A 17,405-nucleotide genomic window follows, 5' to 3' on the forward strand; every position below is an offset into this window, starting at 1 on the left:
CTACAGTACAGTAGACAAGACAAGGCTCTAACCCTACATTACAGTAGACAAGACACGGCCCTAAACCTACTGTACAGTAGACAAGACAAGGCTCTAACCCTACAGTACAGTACAGTAGACAAGACAAGGCCCTAACCCTACAGTACAGTAGACAAGACAAGGCCCTAACCCTACAGTACAGTAGACAAGACAAGGTTCTAACCCTACAGTACAATACAGTAGACAAGACAAGGCTCTAACCCTACAGTACAATACAGTAGACAAGACAAGGCCCTAACCCTACAGTACAATACAGTAGAAAAGACAAGGTCCTAACCCTACAGTACAATACAGTGGACAAGACAAGGCCCTAACCCTACAGTACAGTAGACAAGACAAGGCCCTAACCCTACAGTACAGTAGACAAGACAAGGCTCTAACCCTACAGTACAATACAGTGGACAAGACAAGGCCCTAACCCTACAGTACAGTAGACAAGACAAGGCCCTAACCCTACAGTACAGTAGACAAGACAAGGCTCTAAACCTACAGTAAAGTAGACAAGACAAGGCTCTATCCCTACAGTACAGTACAGTAGAAAAGTCAAGGCTCTAACCCTACAGTACAGTAGAGAAGACAAGGCTCTAACACTACAGTACAGTAGACAAGACAAGGCTCTAACCCTACAGTTCAGTAGACAAGACAAGGCTCTAACCCTACATTACAGTTCAGTAGACAAGACAAGGCCCTAACCCTACAGTAAAGTAGACAAGACAAGGCCCTAACCCTACAATACAGTAGACAAGAAAAGGCCCTAACCCTACAGTACAGTAGACAAGACAAGGGTCTAACCCTACAGTACAGTTCAGTAGACAAGACAAGGCCCTAACCCTACAGTTCAGTACACTAAACAGGACAAGGCCCTAACCCTACAGTACAGTACAGTAGACAAGACAAGGCCCTAACCCTACAGTACAGTACAGTAGACAAGACAAGTCCCTAACCCTACAGTACAGTAGATAAGACAAGGCCCTAACCCTACAGTACAGTAGACAAGACAAGACCCTAACCCTACAGTACAGTTCAGTAGACAAGACAAGGCCCTAACCCTACAGTAAAGTAGACAAGACAAGGCCCAAACCCTACAGTACAGTAGACAAGACAAGGCTCTAACCTTACAGTTCAGTAGACAAGACAAGGCCCTAACCCTACAGTACAGTAGACAAGACAAGGCTCTAACCTTACAGTTCAGTAGACAAGACAAGGTCCTAACCCTACAGTACAGTTCAGTAGACAAGACAAGGCCCTAACCCTACAGTAAAGTAGACAAGACAAGGCCCTAACCCTACAGTAAAGTAGACAAGACAAGGCCCTAACCCTACAGTACAGTAGACAAGACAAGACTCTGACCTTACAGTTCAGTAGACAAGACAAGGCCCTAACCCTACAGTACAGTACAGTAGACAAGACAAGGCCCTAACCCTACAGTACAGTAGACAAGACAAGGCCCTAACCCTACAGTACAGTACAGTAGACAAGAAAAGGCCCTAACCCTACAGTACAGTACAGTAGACAAGACAAGGCCCTAACCCTACAGTACAGTACAGTAGACAAGACAAGGCCCTAACCCTACAGTACAGTAGACAAGACAAGACCCTAACCCTACAGTTCAGTACAGCAGACAAGACCCTAACCCTACATTACAGTAGACAAGAAAATACCCTAACCCTACATTACAGTAGACAAGGCTCTAACCCTACAGTACAGTAGACAAGACAAGGCTCTAACCCTCCATTACAGTAGACAAGACAAGGCCCTAACCCTACAGTTCAGTACAGTAAAGAAGACAAGGCCCTAACCCTACAGTACAGTACAGTAGACAAGACAAGGCTCTAACCCTACAGTACAATACAGTAGACAAGACAAGGCCCTAACCCTACAGTACAGTACAGTAGACAAGACAAGGCCCTAACCCTACAGTACAGTAGACAAGACAAGGCTCTAACCCTACAGTACAGTAGACAAGACAAGGCTCTAACCCTACAGTACAGTACAGTACAGTAGACAAGACAAGCCCCTAACCCTACAGTACAGTACACAAGACAAGGCTCTAACCCTACATAACAGTAGACAAGACAAGGCTCTAACCCTACATTACAGTAGACAAGACAAGGCTCTAACCCTACAGTACAGTACAGTAGACAAGACAAGGCTCTAACCCTACATTACAGTAGACAAGACAAGGCTCTAACCCTACAGTACAGTAGACAAGACAAGGCTCTAACCCTACAGTACAGTAGACAAGACAAGGCCCTAACCCTACAGTACAGTAGACAAGACAAGGCTCTAACCCTACAGTACAGTAGACAAGACAAGGCCCTAACCCTACAGTACAGTAGACAAGACAAGGCCCTAACCCTACAGTTCAGTACAGTAAAGAAGACAAGGCTCTAACCCTACATTACAATAGACAAGACAAGGCCTTAACCCTACAGTACAGTAGACAAGACAAGGCTCTAACCCTACAGTACAGTAGACAAGACAAGGCCCTAACCCTACAGTACAGTAGACAAGACAATCCCCTAACCCTACAGTACAGTAGAAAGACAAGGATCTAACCCTACATTACAGTAGACAAGACAAGGCTCTAACCCTACAGTACAGTAGACAAGACAAGGCTCTAACCCTACAGTATAGTAGAGAAGACAAGGCTCTAACCCTACAGTACAGTAGACAAGACAAGGCCCTAACCCTACAGTACAGTAGACAAGACAAGGCTCTAACCCTACATTACAGTAGACAAGACACGGCCCTAAACCTACTGTACAGTAGACAAGACAAGGCTCTAACCCTACAGTACAGTACAGTAGACAAGACAAGGCCCTAACCCTACAGTACAGTAGACAAGACAAGGCCCTAACCCTACAGTACAGTAGACAAGACAAGGCCCTAACCCTACAGTACAGTAGACAAGACAAGGCTCTAACCCTACAGTACAATACAGTAGACAAGACAAGGCTCTAACCCTACAGTACAATACAGTAGACAAGACAAGGCCCTAACCCTACAGTACAATACAGTAGAAAAGACAAGGTCCTAACCCTACAGTACAATACAGTGGACAAGACAAGGCCCTAACCCTACAGTACAGTAGACAAGACAAGGCCCTAACCCTACAGTACAGTAGACAAGACAAGGCTCTAACCCTACAGTACAATACAGTGGACAAAACAAGGCCCTAACCCTACAGTACAGTAGACAAGACAAGGCCCTAACCCTACAGTACAGTAGACAAGACAAGGCTCTAAACCTACAGTACAGTAGACAAGACAAGGCTCTATCCCTACAGTACAGTACAGTAGAAAAGTCAAGGCTCTAACCCTACAGTACAGTAGACAAGACAAGGCTCTAACACTACAGTACAGTAGACAAGACAAGGCTCTAACACTACAGTTCAGTAGACAAGACAAGGCTCTAACCCTACATTACAGTAGACAAGACAAGGCTCTAACCCTACAGTACAGTAGACAAGACAAGGACCTAACCCTACAGTACAGTAGACAAGACAAGGCTCTAACCCTACAGTACAGTAACAAGACAAGGCTCTAACCCTACAGTACAGTACAGTAGAAAAGACAAGGCCCTAACCCTACAGTACAGTAGACAAGACAAGGCCCTAACCCTACAGTACAGTACAGTAGACAAGACAAGGCCCTAACCCTACAGTACAGTACAGTAAAGAAGACAAGGCTCTAACCCTACATTACAATAGACAAGACAAGGCCGTAACCCTACAGTACAGTAGACAAGACAAGGCTCTAACCCTACAGTACAGTAGACAAGACAAGGCTCTAATCCTACAGTACAGTACAGTAGACAAGACACGGCTCTAACCCTACAGTACAGTAGACAAGACAAGGCTCTAACCCTACAGTACAGTAGACAAGACAAGGCCCTAACCCTACAGTACAGTAGACAAGACAAGGCCCTAACCCTACAGTACAGTACAGTAGACAAGACAAGGCCCTAACCCTACAGTACAGTAGACAAGACAAGGCCCTAACCCTACAGTACAGTAGACAAGACAAGGCTCTAACCCTACAGTACAGTACAGTAGACAAGACAAGGCCCAAACCCTACAGTACAGTAGATAAGACAAGGAACTCAATAACTAACTCTGACCAGCTTAAGTCGTCATCAGATGTCGTTGGGCAAATGCCATCTGAACAGAGCTTAACTGGAAGTGATTGGTGGTGAGCCGACTAACTCCCTCCTCCTTTCCTGAGGAGACAGCCGGTCGGACAGCCCTTGAGAGAGGTTGTAGTGGACACCACTGCTCACTGAGTTAACACAAGGAAAATGGTGGTGAATGGCTTTCTCAGACCTATGGAATACTGAAATATCTCTTGGTTAGGCTCAGGCCTTGGAGATGAATCCTCATTATGAGACATAAGGAACCTCTGCATCGCTTGGCTATTGGTTGGCTCTGGAATTCCTGATTTGGGATTCATTTGGATTAACTACGCGGAATCATTGCAATTTGAAACCAAAAGCCAGACTTCTTGGTGTGCTTGGGCTCCTTCCAATGACCTGTTGACTTGGTTCTTCTCTGAAACCCTGTGGATATTATACATTATAGAGACCAGGAGGAGAGAGAGAGAGACAGAGAGAGAGAGGCACACAGAGAGAGAGACAGAGAAAGAGAGAGAGAGACACAGAGAGCGAGAGAGAGAGAGAGCGAGAGAGGGAGAGAGAGAGACAGAGAGAAAGAGAGAGGCACACAGAGAGCGAGAGAGAGAGAGAGAGAGAGAGGCATACAGAGAGCGAGAGACAGAGAGAAAGAGAGAGAGAGAAACAGAGAGAGAGAGAGAGAGAGAGAGAGAGAGAGAGAGAGAGAGAGAGAAACAGAGAGAGAGAGAAAGAGAGAGAGAGAGAGAGAGAGAGAGGCACACAGAGAGCGAGAGAGAGAGAGAGAGAGAGAGAGAGGCACCCAGAGAGCGAGAGAGAGAGAGAGAGAGAGAGAGAGAGAGAGAGAGAAAGAGAGAGAGAGAGGCACCCAGAGAGAGAGAGAGAGAGAGAGAGAGAGAGAGAGAGAGAAAGAGAGAGAGAGAGGCACCCAGAGAGCGAGAGAGAGAGGTCAGGCCTGACAGGCAGCAGTCTAAGGGAAACTTCCTGTAGTTCTGTAGGATCGTGTAAGGCAGAGTGTTTGAGCCGGCTTACCAGAATAAATGATTACTGTATGTTATTATAAGGCATGACCTCCCTTTCAAAGAGCACAGAGAGCGGGGGGAAGCAGCGACAGCGTTCTGCAGGAGACGGTGTTGACGCGGCCCTGTATTGGCCCCTCCATGGGGTACGGCTCAGCCATCTCTGTGAGTATTGGGGGACAGAAAGAGGGGGTTTCTGTGTGTTCTCTCTGTGTGTGTGTGTAGATTTTATTTTCCGCTGTGTCGTTCTCCCTAGTTTGGACAGTAAAGCAGCTTTGGGAAAGTCCAACTGGTCAGGCCGGGTGTTAAAGGGGCGGAGCAGCAAAGACGGATTATAGACCACACCGGGAGGACGCTGTGGAAATTAGTTTTTTATTTGTTATTTTATTTAACGAGGCAAGTCAGTTAATAAGAACAAATTCTTATTTACACTGACGGCCTACCAAAAGGCAAAAGGCCTCCTGCGGGGAACAGGGGCTGGGATTAAAAATACATTTAATAAAAATATAGGACAAAACACACGTCATGACAAGAGAGACAACACAACACTACATAAAGAGAGACCTAAGACGACAACATAGCATGGCAGCAGGACATGACAACACAGCATGGTAGCAACACAACAGGACAACAGCATGGTAGCAACACAACATGGCAACAGCATGGTAGCAACACAACATGGCAGCAGGACATGACAACACAGCATGGTAGCAACATGACAACAACATGGTAGCAACACAACATTGCAGCAGGACATGACAACACAGCATGGTAGCAACATGACAACAACATGGTAGCAACATAACATGGCAGCAGCACAGGGTACAAATATTATTGGGCACAGGGTATTTATTCTATTTTATTTAACCTTTATTTAACCAGGTGGCTAGTTGAGAACAAGTCCTTTATTTAACCAGGTCGGCAAGTTGAGAACAAGTTCTCATTTACAATTGCGACCTGGCCAAGATAAAGCAAAGCAGTTCGACACATACAACAACACAGAGTTACACATGGAACAAACAAACATACAGTCAATAATACAGTAGAAAAATAAGTCTATATACAGTGTGAGCAAATGAGGTGAGATAAGGGAGGTAAAGGCAAAAAGGCCATGGTGGCAAAGTAATTACAATATAGCAAGTAAAACACTGGAATGGTAGATTTGTAGTGGAAGAAAGTGCAAAGTAGAAATAGAAATAATGGGGTGCAAAGGAGCAAAATAAATAAATAAATAAATACAGTAGGGGAAGAGGTAGTTGTATGGGCTAAATTATAGATGGGCTATGTACAGGTGCAGTGATCTGTGAGCTATGGCCCACACAGGCCCAGGACCAGGCCCACACAGGCCCAGGACCACTCACTACAGGGTTAGGCCCACACAGGCCCAGGACCAGGCCCACACAGGCCCAGGACCACTCACTACAGGGTTAGGCCCACACAGGCCCAGGACCAGGCCCACACAGGCCCAGGACCACTCACTACAGGGTTAGGCCCACACAGGCCCAGGACCACTCGCTACAGGGTTAGGCCCACACAGGCCCAGGACCACTCGATACAGGGTTAGGCCCACACAGGCCCAGGACCACTCACTACAGGGTTAGGCCCACACAGGCCCAGGACCACTCGCTACAGGGTTAGGCCCACACAGGCCCAGGACCACTCGCTACAGGGTTAGGCCCACACAGGCCCAGGACCAGGCCCACACAGGCCCAGGACCACTCGCTACAGGGTTAGGCCCACACAGGCCCAGGCCCACACAGGCCCAGGACCACTCACTACAGGGTTAGGCCCACACAGGCCCAGGACCACTCACTACAGGACCAGGCCCAAACAGGCCCAGGACCACTCACTACCTCATTTTAAAGGGGTAATGTTGATTGATGTGTTTATATTGAGTAGACATACCTGTCAGGATTTGTCACATTTCACAAAAACTTCCTGTATGTCAACAGACTTGACATACTTTGCTGATGGACATACACTTTATATACAGCAGTATGTGGACACCCCTTCATACACTATATATACAGAAGTATGTGGACACCCCTTCATACACTATATATACAGCAGTATGTGGACACCCCTTCATACACTATATATACAGAAGTATGTGGACACCCCTTCATACACTATATATACAGAAGTATGTGGACACCCCTTCATACACTATATATACAGAAGTATGTGGACACCCCTTCATACACTATATATACAGAAGTATGTGGACACCCCTTCATACACTATATATACAAATGTATGTGGACACCCCTTCAAATTATTGGATTCAGCTATTTCAGCCAGACCCGTTTCTGACAGGTGTATAAAATCGAGCGCACAGCCATGCAATCTCCATAGACAAACATTGGCAGTAGAATGGCCTTACTGAAGAGCTCGGTGACTTTCAATTTGGCAGCGTCATAGGATGCCACATTCCCAACAAGTCAGTTCATCAAATTTCTGCCCTACTGGAGCTGCCCCGGTCAACTGTGAGTGTTGTTAGTGAAGTAAGAAAGTCTAGGAGCAACAACGGCTCAGCCGCGAAGTGGTAGGCCACACAAGCTCACAGAACGGGACTGCCTAAAGTGTGTAGCATGTAAAAATTGTCTGTCCTCGGTTGCAACACTCACTATTGAGTTCTAAGCTGTCTCTGGAAGCAACGTCGGCACAATAATTGTTTGTCGGGAGCTTCATGAAACGGGTTTCCGTGGCCAAGCTGCCTCACACAAGCCTAAGATCACCATGCTCGATGCTAAAGCATTGGCTGGAGTGGTGTGAAGCTCGCCTCCATTGGACCTCACTAATGCTCTTGTGGCTGAATGGAAGTCCCCGCAGCAATGTTCCAACATCTAGTGAAAAGCCTTCCCAGAAGAGTGGAGGCTGTTATAGCAGCAAAGGGGGGACCAACTCTATATTAATGACCATGATTTTGGAATGAGATGTTCGACAACCAGGTGTCCAGATACTTTTGGTAATATAGTGTATGAGTAATTGCAGCAAATTTATGATGAGATTAGTTTGAGTATTGATGTTCAGTGATAGCAGCTGATATTTGAAGATGTAGGATGGTTGTTTGAGGGTATATTTCTGTACTCTGTGGTTTTCTGGATCTAAAGTATAGTGGTGAATATTGAAGTGTAGTGGTGGATATTGAAGTGTAGTGGCGGATATCGACGTGTAGTGGGGATATTGAAGTGTAGTGGTGGATATTGAAGTGTAGTGCTGGATATTGAAGTTTAGTGGTGGATATTGAAGTATAGTGGTGGATATTGAGGTATTGTGGTGGATATTGAAGTGTAGTGCTGGATATTGAAGTGTAGTGGTGAATATTGAAGTGTAGTGGTGGATATTGAAGTGTAGTGGTGGATATTGAAGTGTAGTGGTGGATATTGACGTGTAGTGGTGGATATCGACGTGTAGTGGGGGATATTGAAGTGTAGTGCTGGATATTGGAGTGTAGTGGTGGATATTGAAATGTAGTGCTGGATATTGAAGTGTAGTGCTGGATATTGAAGTTTAGTGGTGGATATTGAAGTATAGTGGTGGATATTGAGGTATTGTTATTGAAGTGTAGTTAAAAATATTGAAGTGTAGTGGTGGATATTGAAGTGTAGTGGTGGATATTGAAGTGTAGTGCTGGATATTGAAGTGTAGTGCTGGATATTGAAGTTTAGTGGTGGATATTGAAGTATAGTGGTGGATATTGAGGTATTGTGGTGGATATTGAAGTGTAGTGCTGGATATTGAAGTGTAGTTAAAAATATTGAAGTATAGTGGTGGATATTGAAGTGTAGTGGTGGATATTGAAGTGTAGTTGTAGATATTGAAGTATAGTGGTGGATATTGAAGTATAGTGGTGGATATTGAAGTATAGTGGTGAATATTGAAGTGTGTGGTGGATATTGAAGTGTAGTTGTACATATTGAAGTATAGTGGTGGATATTGAAGTGTAGTGCTGGACATTGAAGTATAGTGTTGAAGTAAATTACCAATCTGGCCTTCACACTATCATGGCCACCTAATCACCCCCAGTTTCCAATTGGCTCATTCGTCCCCCTTCCCCTCCCCTGTGTTCCCGAGGTCGTTGCTGTAAATGAGAATGTTTTCTCAGTCAACTTACCTGGTGAAATAGGGTTCAAAATAAAATAAAATAATCTCTAAGAAGCAGGTGTTCTGACGATATAGTCACAGGTGTTGTTAAACCCAAGACGTAGTCGAGGGCCGGCAAACCATGCCAAATATATCCTCCAAACACCGGCTTCAAGGGCATTATCACTTTTGTACAACGGGTTACCAACATATTCAAATAATGATTGATATATTTTCATTGAAAACATTATTTTGATGAATTTATTCATACTTTCCACGAGATATTGTCCCTACACAACCTAGGGATGCTACCCAAGCCGGCTGATTGTACATTCTATCAGTTAGGTTGCCAGAGATGCGACCCAGTCGTGAACCAGGATGGTGTGGAGAGTGAAAAGTTAGGCCTAGCTAGTGGAACAGGTTGGTGTGGAAAGTTAGGCCTAGCTAATGAAACAGGTTGGTGTGGGAAGTTAGACCTAGCTAATGAAACAGGTTGATTTGGAAAATTAGGCAAGGCTAGTGAAACAGGTTGGTGTCGAGAGTGTGGAGAGTTCAGCCTAGCTAGTGAAACAGGTTGGTGTCGAGAGTGTGGAGAGTTCAGCCTAGCTAGTGAAACAGGTTGGGGTGGAGAGAGTGGAGAGTTCAGCCTAGCTAGTGAAACAGGTTGGGGTGGAGAGAGTGGAGAGTTATGTGTAGTTAGTGAAACAAGTTGGGGTGGAGAGAGTGGAGAGTTATGTGTAGTTGGTGAAACAGGGTGGTGTAAAGAGTTGAGAGTTAGACCTAGCTAGTGAACGGGTTGGTGTGGAAAATTAAGCCTAGCTAATAAAACAGGTTGGGTGGAGATATAGACCGATCTAGTGAAACAGGTTGGTGTGTAGAGCGTTGAGTGTTGGGCCTAACTAGTTAAACATGGTTTGTGTGGTGAATTAAGACTAACTAGTGAAACAGGTTGGTGCGGAGAGAGTGGAAAGTTAGACCTAGCTAGAGAAACTGGTTAGTGTGGTGAATTAAGACTAGCTAGTGAAACACGTTGGTGTGGAGAGTGCATAGTGCTATGCTATGCCTAAATAGTGAAACAGGTTGGTGTTGAGAGAACGTAGCGCTATGCTATGCCTAGCTAGTGAAACAGGTTTGTATGGAGAGAGTGGATAGTTAGACCTAGCTTGTGATAAAGTTTGGTGTGGAGAGTGGAATGTAAGGCCGAGCTAGTGAACCAGGATGATGTAGAGTTTTACGCCTGGCTACAGAAACAGGTTGGTATGAAAAAAGTGGAGCGTTAGGCCTAGCTAGTGAAAAAGGTCGGTATGGAGAGTTAGGCCTATCTAATGAAACAGGTTGGTGTGTAGAGGTAGGCATGGCTAGTGAGGTTGTTGTGGAGAATGTGGAGCGTTCATCCTAGCTAGTGTAACGTGTTGGTGTGGAGAGTGTGGAGAGTTAGGCCTAGCTAGTGAAACAGGTTGATGTGTAGTGTGAGGAGAGTTAGGCCTAGCTAGTGAAACAGGTCGATGTGTAGTGTGAGGAGAGTTAGTCATAGCTAGTGAAACAGGTTGGTTTGGAGAGTGGAGATATTTGCCTAGCTAGTGAAACAGGTTGGTGTGCAAGAGTCAGGCCTAGCTAGTAAATAATGTTTGTATGGAGGGTTAGGCCTATCTAATGAAACAGGTTGATGTAGAGTGTTAGGCCTGGCTAGGGAGACAGATTGGTGAGGAAAGTGAAATAGTTTTCTTGATAGTGAACCAGGTTGGTGTGGAGACTGCTTAGAGTTAGGCCTAGATTGTGAAACAGGTTGGTGTGGAAAGAGAGGAGATGATGAAACAGGGTAGTGTAGAGAGAGTGGAAATGTAGTCCTAGCTAGTCAAACAGGTTGGTGTAGAGAGTGGAGAGTTACACCTAGCTAGTGAACCTGGTTGGTGTGGAGAGAGTGGAGAGTTACACCTAGCTAGTGAACCTGGTTGGTGTGGAAAGGTAGGTGTAACTAGTGAAACAGTTTGGTGTGTGGAGAGTTAGGCCTAGCTATTGAAACACGTTGGTGTGCAGAGTTAAGCAAATCAAATCCAATCAAATTTTATTAGTCACATGCACCGAATACAACAGGTGTAGACCTTAAGGTGAAATGCTTACTTACGAGCCCCTAACCAACAATGCCGTTTAAAAAAAATACAGATAAGAATAAGAAAAATAAGTAATTAAAGAGCAAAAGTAAAATAACAATAGCGAGACTACAGACAGGGGGGTAACCGGTACAGAGTCAATGTGCCGGTTAGTTGAGGTACATATAGGTAGAGTTATTAAAGTGACTATAGATGATAACAACAGAGAGTAGCAGCGGTGTAAAAGAGGAAGGGGGTGAAATGCAAGTAGTCTGGGTAGCCATTTAATTAGATGTTAAGGAGTCTTATGGCTTGGGGCTAGAAGCTGTTTAGAAGCCTCTTGGATCTAGACTTGGCGCTCCGGTACCGCTTGCCGTGCGGTAGCAGAGAGAACAGTCTATGATTAGGGTGGGTTTGACCATTTTTGACAAGGCCTTCCTCTGACACCGCCTGGTATAGAGGTCCTGGATGGCAGGAAGCTTGGCCCAGTGATGTACTGGGCCGTTCGCACTACCCTCTGTAATGCCTTGCGGTCAGAGGCCGAGCAGTTGCCATACCAGGCAGTGTTGCAACCAGTTAGGATGCTCTCGATGGTGCATCTGTAGAACCTTTTGAGGATCTGAGGACCCATGCCAAATATTTCAGTCTCCTGAGGGGGAATAGGTTTTGTTGTGCCCTCTTCACGACTGTCTTGGTGTGCTTGGACCATGTTCGTTTGTTGATGATGTGGACACCAAGGAACTTGAAGCTCTCAACCTGCTCCACTACAGCCCCGTCGATTAGAATTGGGTCGTGCACAGTCCTCTTTTTTCTGTAGTCCACAATCATCTCCTTTGTCTTACTCACGTTGAGGGAGAGGTTGTTGTCCTGGCACCACACGGCCAGGTCTCTGACCTCCTCCCTATAGGCTGACTCGTTGTTGTCGGAGATCAGGCCTAATACTGTTGTATCATTGGCAAACTTAATGATGTTGTTGAAGTCGCGCCTGGCTATGCAGTCATGAGTGTACAGGGAGTTTGAGTTTATTTTTATTTTTACAGGGACAGTGCACATTAATCAACGTTTTAGTAAAAGTGCCGGTTTTTGCCAGCCGGCTAATTTTCAACCGCAGTCCCTGGGCAGGTTATTAAAAACAATTACAATACAGACAATCATTGAGCATTGAGCACACGCAGAGCAACATGGGACAAGCATGGCGTAGCATACAGACTGAGCAACAAAGCACAAAATGCAACAAAGCACAAAATGCAACAATTCAAGAGTACAGGAGGGGACTGAGCATGCACCCCTGAGGGGTCCATCAGGAAGTCCAGGATCCAGTTTCAGAGGGAGGTGTTTAGTCTCAGGGTCCTTAGCTTATTGATGAGCTTTAAGGGTACTAAGGTGTTGAACGCTGAGCTGAAGTCAATGAATAGCATTCTCACATAGGTGTTCCTTTTGTCCAGGTGGGAAAGGGCAGTGTGGATTGCAATAGAGATTGCATCATCTGTGTATCTGTTGGGGAGGTATGCAAATTGGAGTGGGTCTAGAGTTTTTTTTATTTATGTATTTTTTTATGTCACCTTTATTTAACCAGGTAGGCTAGTTGAGAACAAGTTCTCATTTACAACTGCGACCTGGCCAAGATAAAGCAGTGCGACACAAACAACACAGAGTTACACATGGAATAAACAAAACATACAGTCAATAACACAGTAGAAAAAGTATAAATACAATGTGTGCAAATTATGTAAGATAAGGGAGGTAGGCAATAAATAGGCCGTAGTAGCTAAATAATTACAATTTAGCAGTTAAACACTGGATTGATAGAGACTGGAGTGATAGATGTGCAGAAGATGAATGTGCAAGTAGAGATACTGGGGTGCAAAGGAGCAAAAAAATTAAGTAACAGTATGGGGATGAGGTAGTTGGATGGGCTATTTACAGATGGGCTATGTACAGGTGCAGTGATCTGTGAGCTGCTCTGACAGCTGGTGCTTAAAGTTAGTGAGGGAGATATGAGTATCCAGCTTCAGTGATTTTTGCAATTCATTCCAGACATTGGCAGCAGAGAACTGGAAGGAAAGGTGGCCAAAGGAGGAATTGGATTTGGGGGTGACCAGTGAAATATACCTGCTGGAGCACGTGCTATGGGTGGGTGCTGCTATGGTGACCAGTGAGCTGAGATAAGGTGGGGCTTTACCTAGCCAAAACTTATAGACGACCTGGAGCCAGTGGGTTTGGCAACAAATATGAAGCGAGGGCCAGCCAACGAGAGCATACAGGTTGCAGTGGTGGGTAGTGTTTGGGGCTTTGGTGACAAAACGGATGGCACTGTGATAGACTGCATCCAATTTGAGTAGAGTGTTGGAGGCTATTTTGTAAATGACATTGCCGAAGTCAAGGATTGGTAGGGTAGTCAGTTTTACTAGGGTATGTTTGGTAGCATGAGTGAAAGATGCTTTGTTGCGAAATAGGAAGCCGATTCTAGATTTAATTTTGGATTGGAGATGTTTAATGTGAGTCTGGAAGGAGAGTTTACAGTCTAACCAGACACCTGGGTATTTGTAGTAGTCCACATATTCTAAGTCACAACAGAGTAGTGATGCTGGACGGGCAGGCAGGTGCTGGTAGCATTGGTTGAAGAGTATGCATTTAGTTTTACTTGCATTTAAGAGCAGTTGGAGGCCACGGAAGGAGAGTTGTATGGATTTGAAGCTCATCTGGAAGTTAGTTAACACAGTGTCCAAAGATGGGCCAGAAGTATACAGAATGGTGTCGTCTGCGTAGATGTGGATCAGAGAATCACCAGCAGCAAGAGCGACATCATTGATGCATACAGAGAAAGAGTCGGCCCGAGAATTGAACCCTGTGGCACCCCCAAAGAGACTGCCAAAGGTCCGGACAACAGGCCCTCCGATTTGACACACTGAACTCTGTCTGAGAAGTAGTTGGTGAACCAGGCGAGGCAGTCATTTGAGAAACCAAGGCTGTTGAGCCTGCCGATAAGAATGTGGTGATTGAGAGTCGAGAGCCTTGGCCAGGTAAATGAATACAGCTGCACAACATTGTCTCTTATCGATGGAGATTATGATATCGTTTAGGACCTTGAGCATGGCTGAGGTGCACCCATGACCAGCTCGGAAACCAGATTGTATAGCGGAGAAGGTACGGTGGGATTCTAAATGGTCGGTGATCTGTTTGTTAACTTGGCTTTCGAAGACCTTAGAAAGGCAGAGTAGGATAAATATAGGTCTGTAGCTGTTTGGGTCTAGAGTGTCTCCCTCTTTGAAAAGGGGGATGACCACGGCAGCTTTCCAATCTTTGGAAATCTCAGACGATGAGAAAGCGAGGTTGAACAGGCTAGTAATCAGGGTTGCAACAATTTCAGCTGATAATTTTAGAAAAAGAGGGTCCAGATTGTCTAGTCCTGCTGATTTGTAGGGGTCCAGATTTTGCAGCTCTTTCAGAACATCAGCTATCTGGATTTGGGTGAAGGAAAAATGGGGTAGGCTTGGGTAAGTTGCTGTGGGGGGTGTAGGGCTGTTGACCGGAGTAGGGGTGGTCAGGTGGAAAGCGTGGCCAGCCGTAAGAAAAATCCTTATTGAAATTCTCAATGATTGTAGATTTATCGGTGGTGACAGTGTTTCCTAGCCTCAGTGCAGTGGGCCGCTGGGAGGAGGTGTTCTTATTCTCCATGGACTTTACAGTGTCCCAGAACTTTTTTGAGTTTGTGTTGCAGGATGCAAATTTCAGTTTGAAAAAGCTAGCCTTAGCTTTCCTAACTGCCTGTGTATATTGGTTCCTAACTTCCCTGAAAAGTTGCATATCACGGGGGCTATTCGATGCTAATGCAGTACGCCACGAAATGTTTTTGTGCTGGTCAAGAGCAGTCAGGTCTGGAGTGAACCATATCTGTTCCTGGTTCAAAATTTTTTGAATGGGGCATGCTTATTTAAGATTGTGAGGAAAGCTCTTTTAAAGAATAACCAGAATAACCTTCTACTGACCGAATGAAGTCAATATCTTTCCAGGATACCCGGGCCAGGTCGATTAGAAAGGCCGGCTCGCTGAAGTGTTTTAGGGAGCGTTTGACAGTGATGAGGGGTGGTTGTTTGACCGCATACCCATTACGGACGCCAGCAATGAGGCAGTGATCGCTGAGATCCTGGTTGAAGACAGCGGAGGTGTATTTGGAGGGCAGGTTGGTTAGGATGATATCTATGAGGGTGCCTGTGTTTACGGATTTGGGCTTGTACTTGGTAGGTTCATTGATAATTTGTGTGAGATTGAGGGCATCAAACTTAGATTGTAAGATGGCCGGTGTGTTAAGCATGTCCCAGTTTAGGTCACCTAACAGCACGAGCTCTGAAGATAGATGGGGTGGCAATCAATTCACATGGTGTCCAGGGCACAGCTGGGGGCAGAAGGTGGTCTATAGCAAGCGGCAATGGTGAGAGACATGTTTCTGGAAAACTGGATTTTTCAAAGTAGAAGCTCAAATTGTTTGGGCACAGACCTAGATAGTAAGACAGAACTCTGCAGGCTACCTCTGCTGTAGATTGCAACTCCGCCCCCTTTGGCAGTATTATCTTGTCGGAAAATATTATAGTTAGGGATGGAAATTTCAGGATTTTTGGTGGCCTTCCTAAGCCAGGATTCAAACACGACTACGACATCCGGGTTGGCGGAGTGTGCTAAATCAGTGAATAAAACAAACTTAGGGAGGAGGCTTCTAATGTTAACATGCATGAAACCAAGGCTTTTACGGCTACAGAAGTCAACAAATGAGAGCGCCTGGGGAATGGGAGTGGAGCTAGGCACTGCAGGACCTGGATTAACCTCTATGTCACCAGAGGAGCAGAGGAGTAGTAGGATAAGGGTACGGCTAAAGGCTACAAGAACTGGTCGCGTTCGGAACAGAGGGTTAAAGGAGCAGGTTTCTAGGCGTGGTAGAATAGATTCAAGGCGTAATGTACAGACAAAGGTATGGTAGGATGTGAATACAGTGGAGGTAAACCTATGCATTGAGTGACGATGAGAGAGGTATTGTCTCTAGAGACATCAATTAAACCAGGTGAGGTCACCGCATGTGTGGGAGGTGGGACAAGAGGCTTAGCTGATGCATATTGAGCAGGGCTGGAGGCTCTACAGTGAAATAATACAATAATCACTAACCAAAACAGCAATGGACAAGGAATAATGACATTAAGGAGAGGCATGCGTAGCCGAGTGATCATTGGGTCCAGTGAGTAGCTGGGTGGGCTGGAGCCACGGCGATTCAGACAGCTAGCGGGCCGGGGATAGCAGGCTAGCAGAAGGGCCTTAGAGGGACGTCGCGATGGAAGAAGTCTGTTGTAGTCCCTATGTGCTTTTACGTCGGCAGACCAGTCGTGATGGATCAGTTTCTGGGATAATGGTGTTGATGTGAGCCATGACCAGCCTTTCAAAGCACTTCATTACCACAGATGTGAGTGCCAAGGGTCGGTAGTCATTTAGGCAGGTTACCTTAGTGTTCTTGGGCACATGGACTATGGTGGTCTGCTTAAAACATGTTGGTACACCAGAATCGGACAGGGAGAGGTTGAAAATGTCAGTGAAGACACTTGCCGGTTGGTCAGTGCATGCTGACCAACCGGTCAGTGCATGCTTGCAATACACATTCTGACTGGTCCTGCGGCCTTGTGAATGTTGACCTGTTTAAAAGTCTTACATTGGCTGCAGAGAGCGTGATCACACAGTCTTCCAGAATAGCTGGTGCTCTTATGCATGTTTCAGTGTTATTTGCCGCGAAGCGAGCATAGAAGTAGTTTAGGTCTCTGGTAGGCTCGTGTCACTGGGCAGCTCTAAGCTGGGCTTCCCTTTGTAGTCTGTAATGGTTTGCAAGCCCTGCCACATTTACATGTACATTTTAGTCATTTAGCAGACGCTCTTATCCAGAGCGACTTACAGTAGTGAATGCACACATCCGACGACATCCGACGTGTGTCAGAGGAGCCGGTGAAGTACGATTCGATCTTAGTCCTGTATTGACGCTTTGCCTGTTTGATGGTTCGTCGGAGGG

At 45.6% G+C, this 17,405-nt stretch overlaps 1 protein-coding gene across 1 annotated transcript in view; it reads left to right on the forward strand.

Moving 5' to 3' along the window:
* The first annotated feature begins 4,308 nt into the window (after positions 1 to 4,308).
* The window catches only part of LOC106570772 (regulating synaptic membrane exocytosis protein 2), a 96,542-nt gene continuing 83,445 nt past the window's right edge, over positions 4,309 to 17,405 (forward strand). Inside the window, exon 1 of the mRNA XM_082961428.1 lies at positions 4,309 to 5,351. The gene's annotated coding sequence lies outside the window, so the exon portion shown is untranslated. The remainder of the gene's footprint in view (positions 5,352 to 17,405) is intronic.

The sequence above is a fragment of the Salmo salar genome, chromosome 14 (assembly GCF_965601325.2).
Source record: "Salmo salar chromosome 14, fSalSal1, whole genome shotgun sequence".
NCBI lineage: Eukaryota > Metazoa > Chordata > Actinopteri > Salmoniformes > Salmonidae > Salmo > Salmo salar.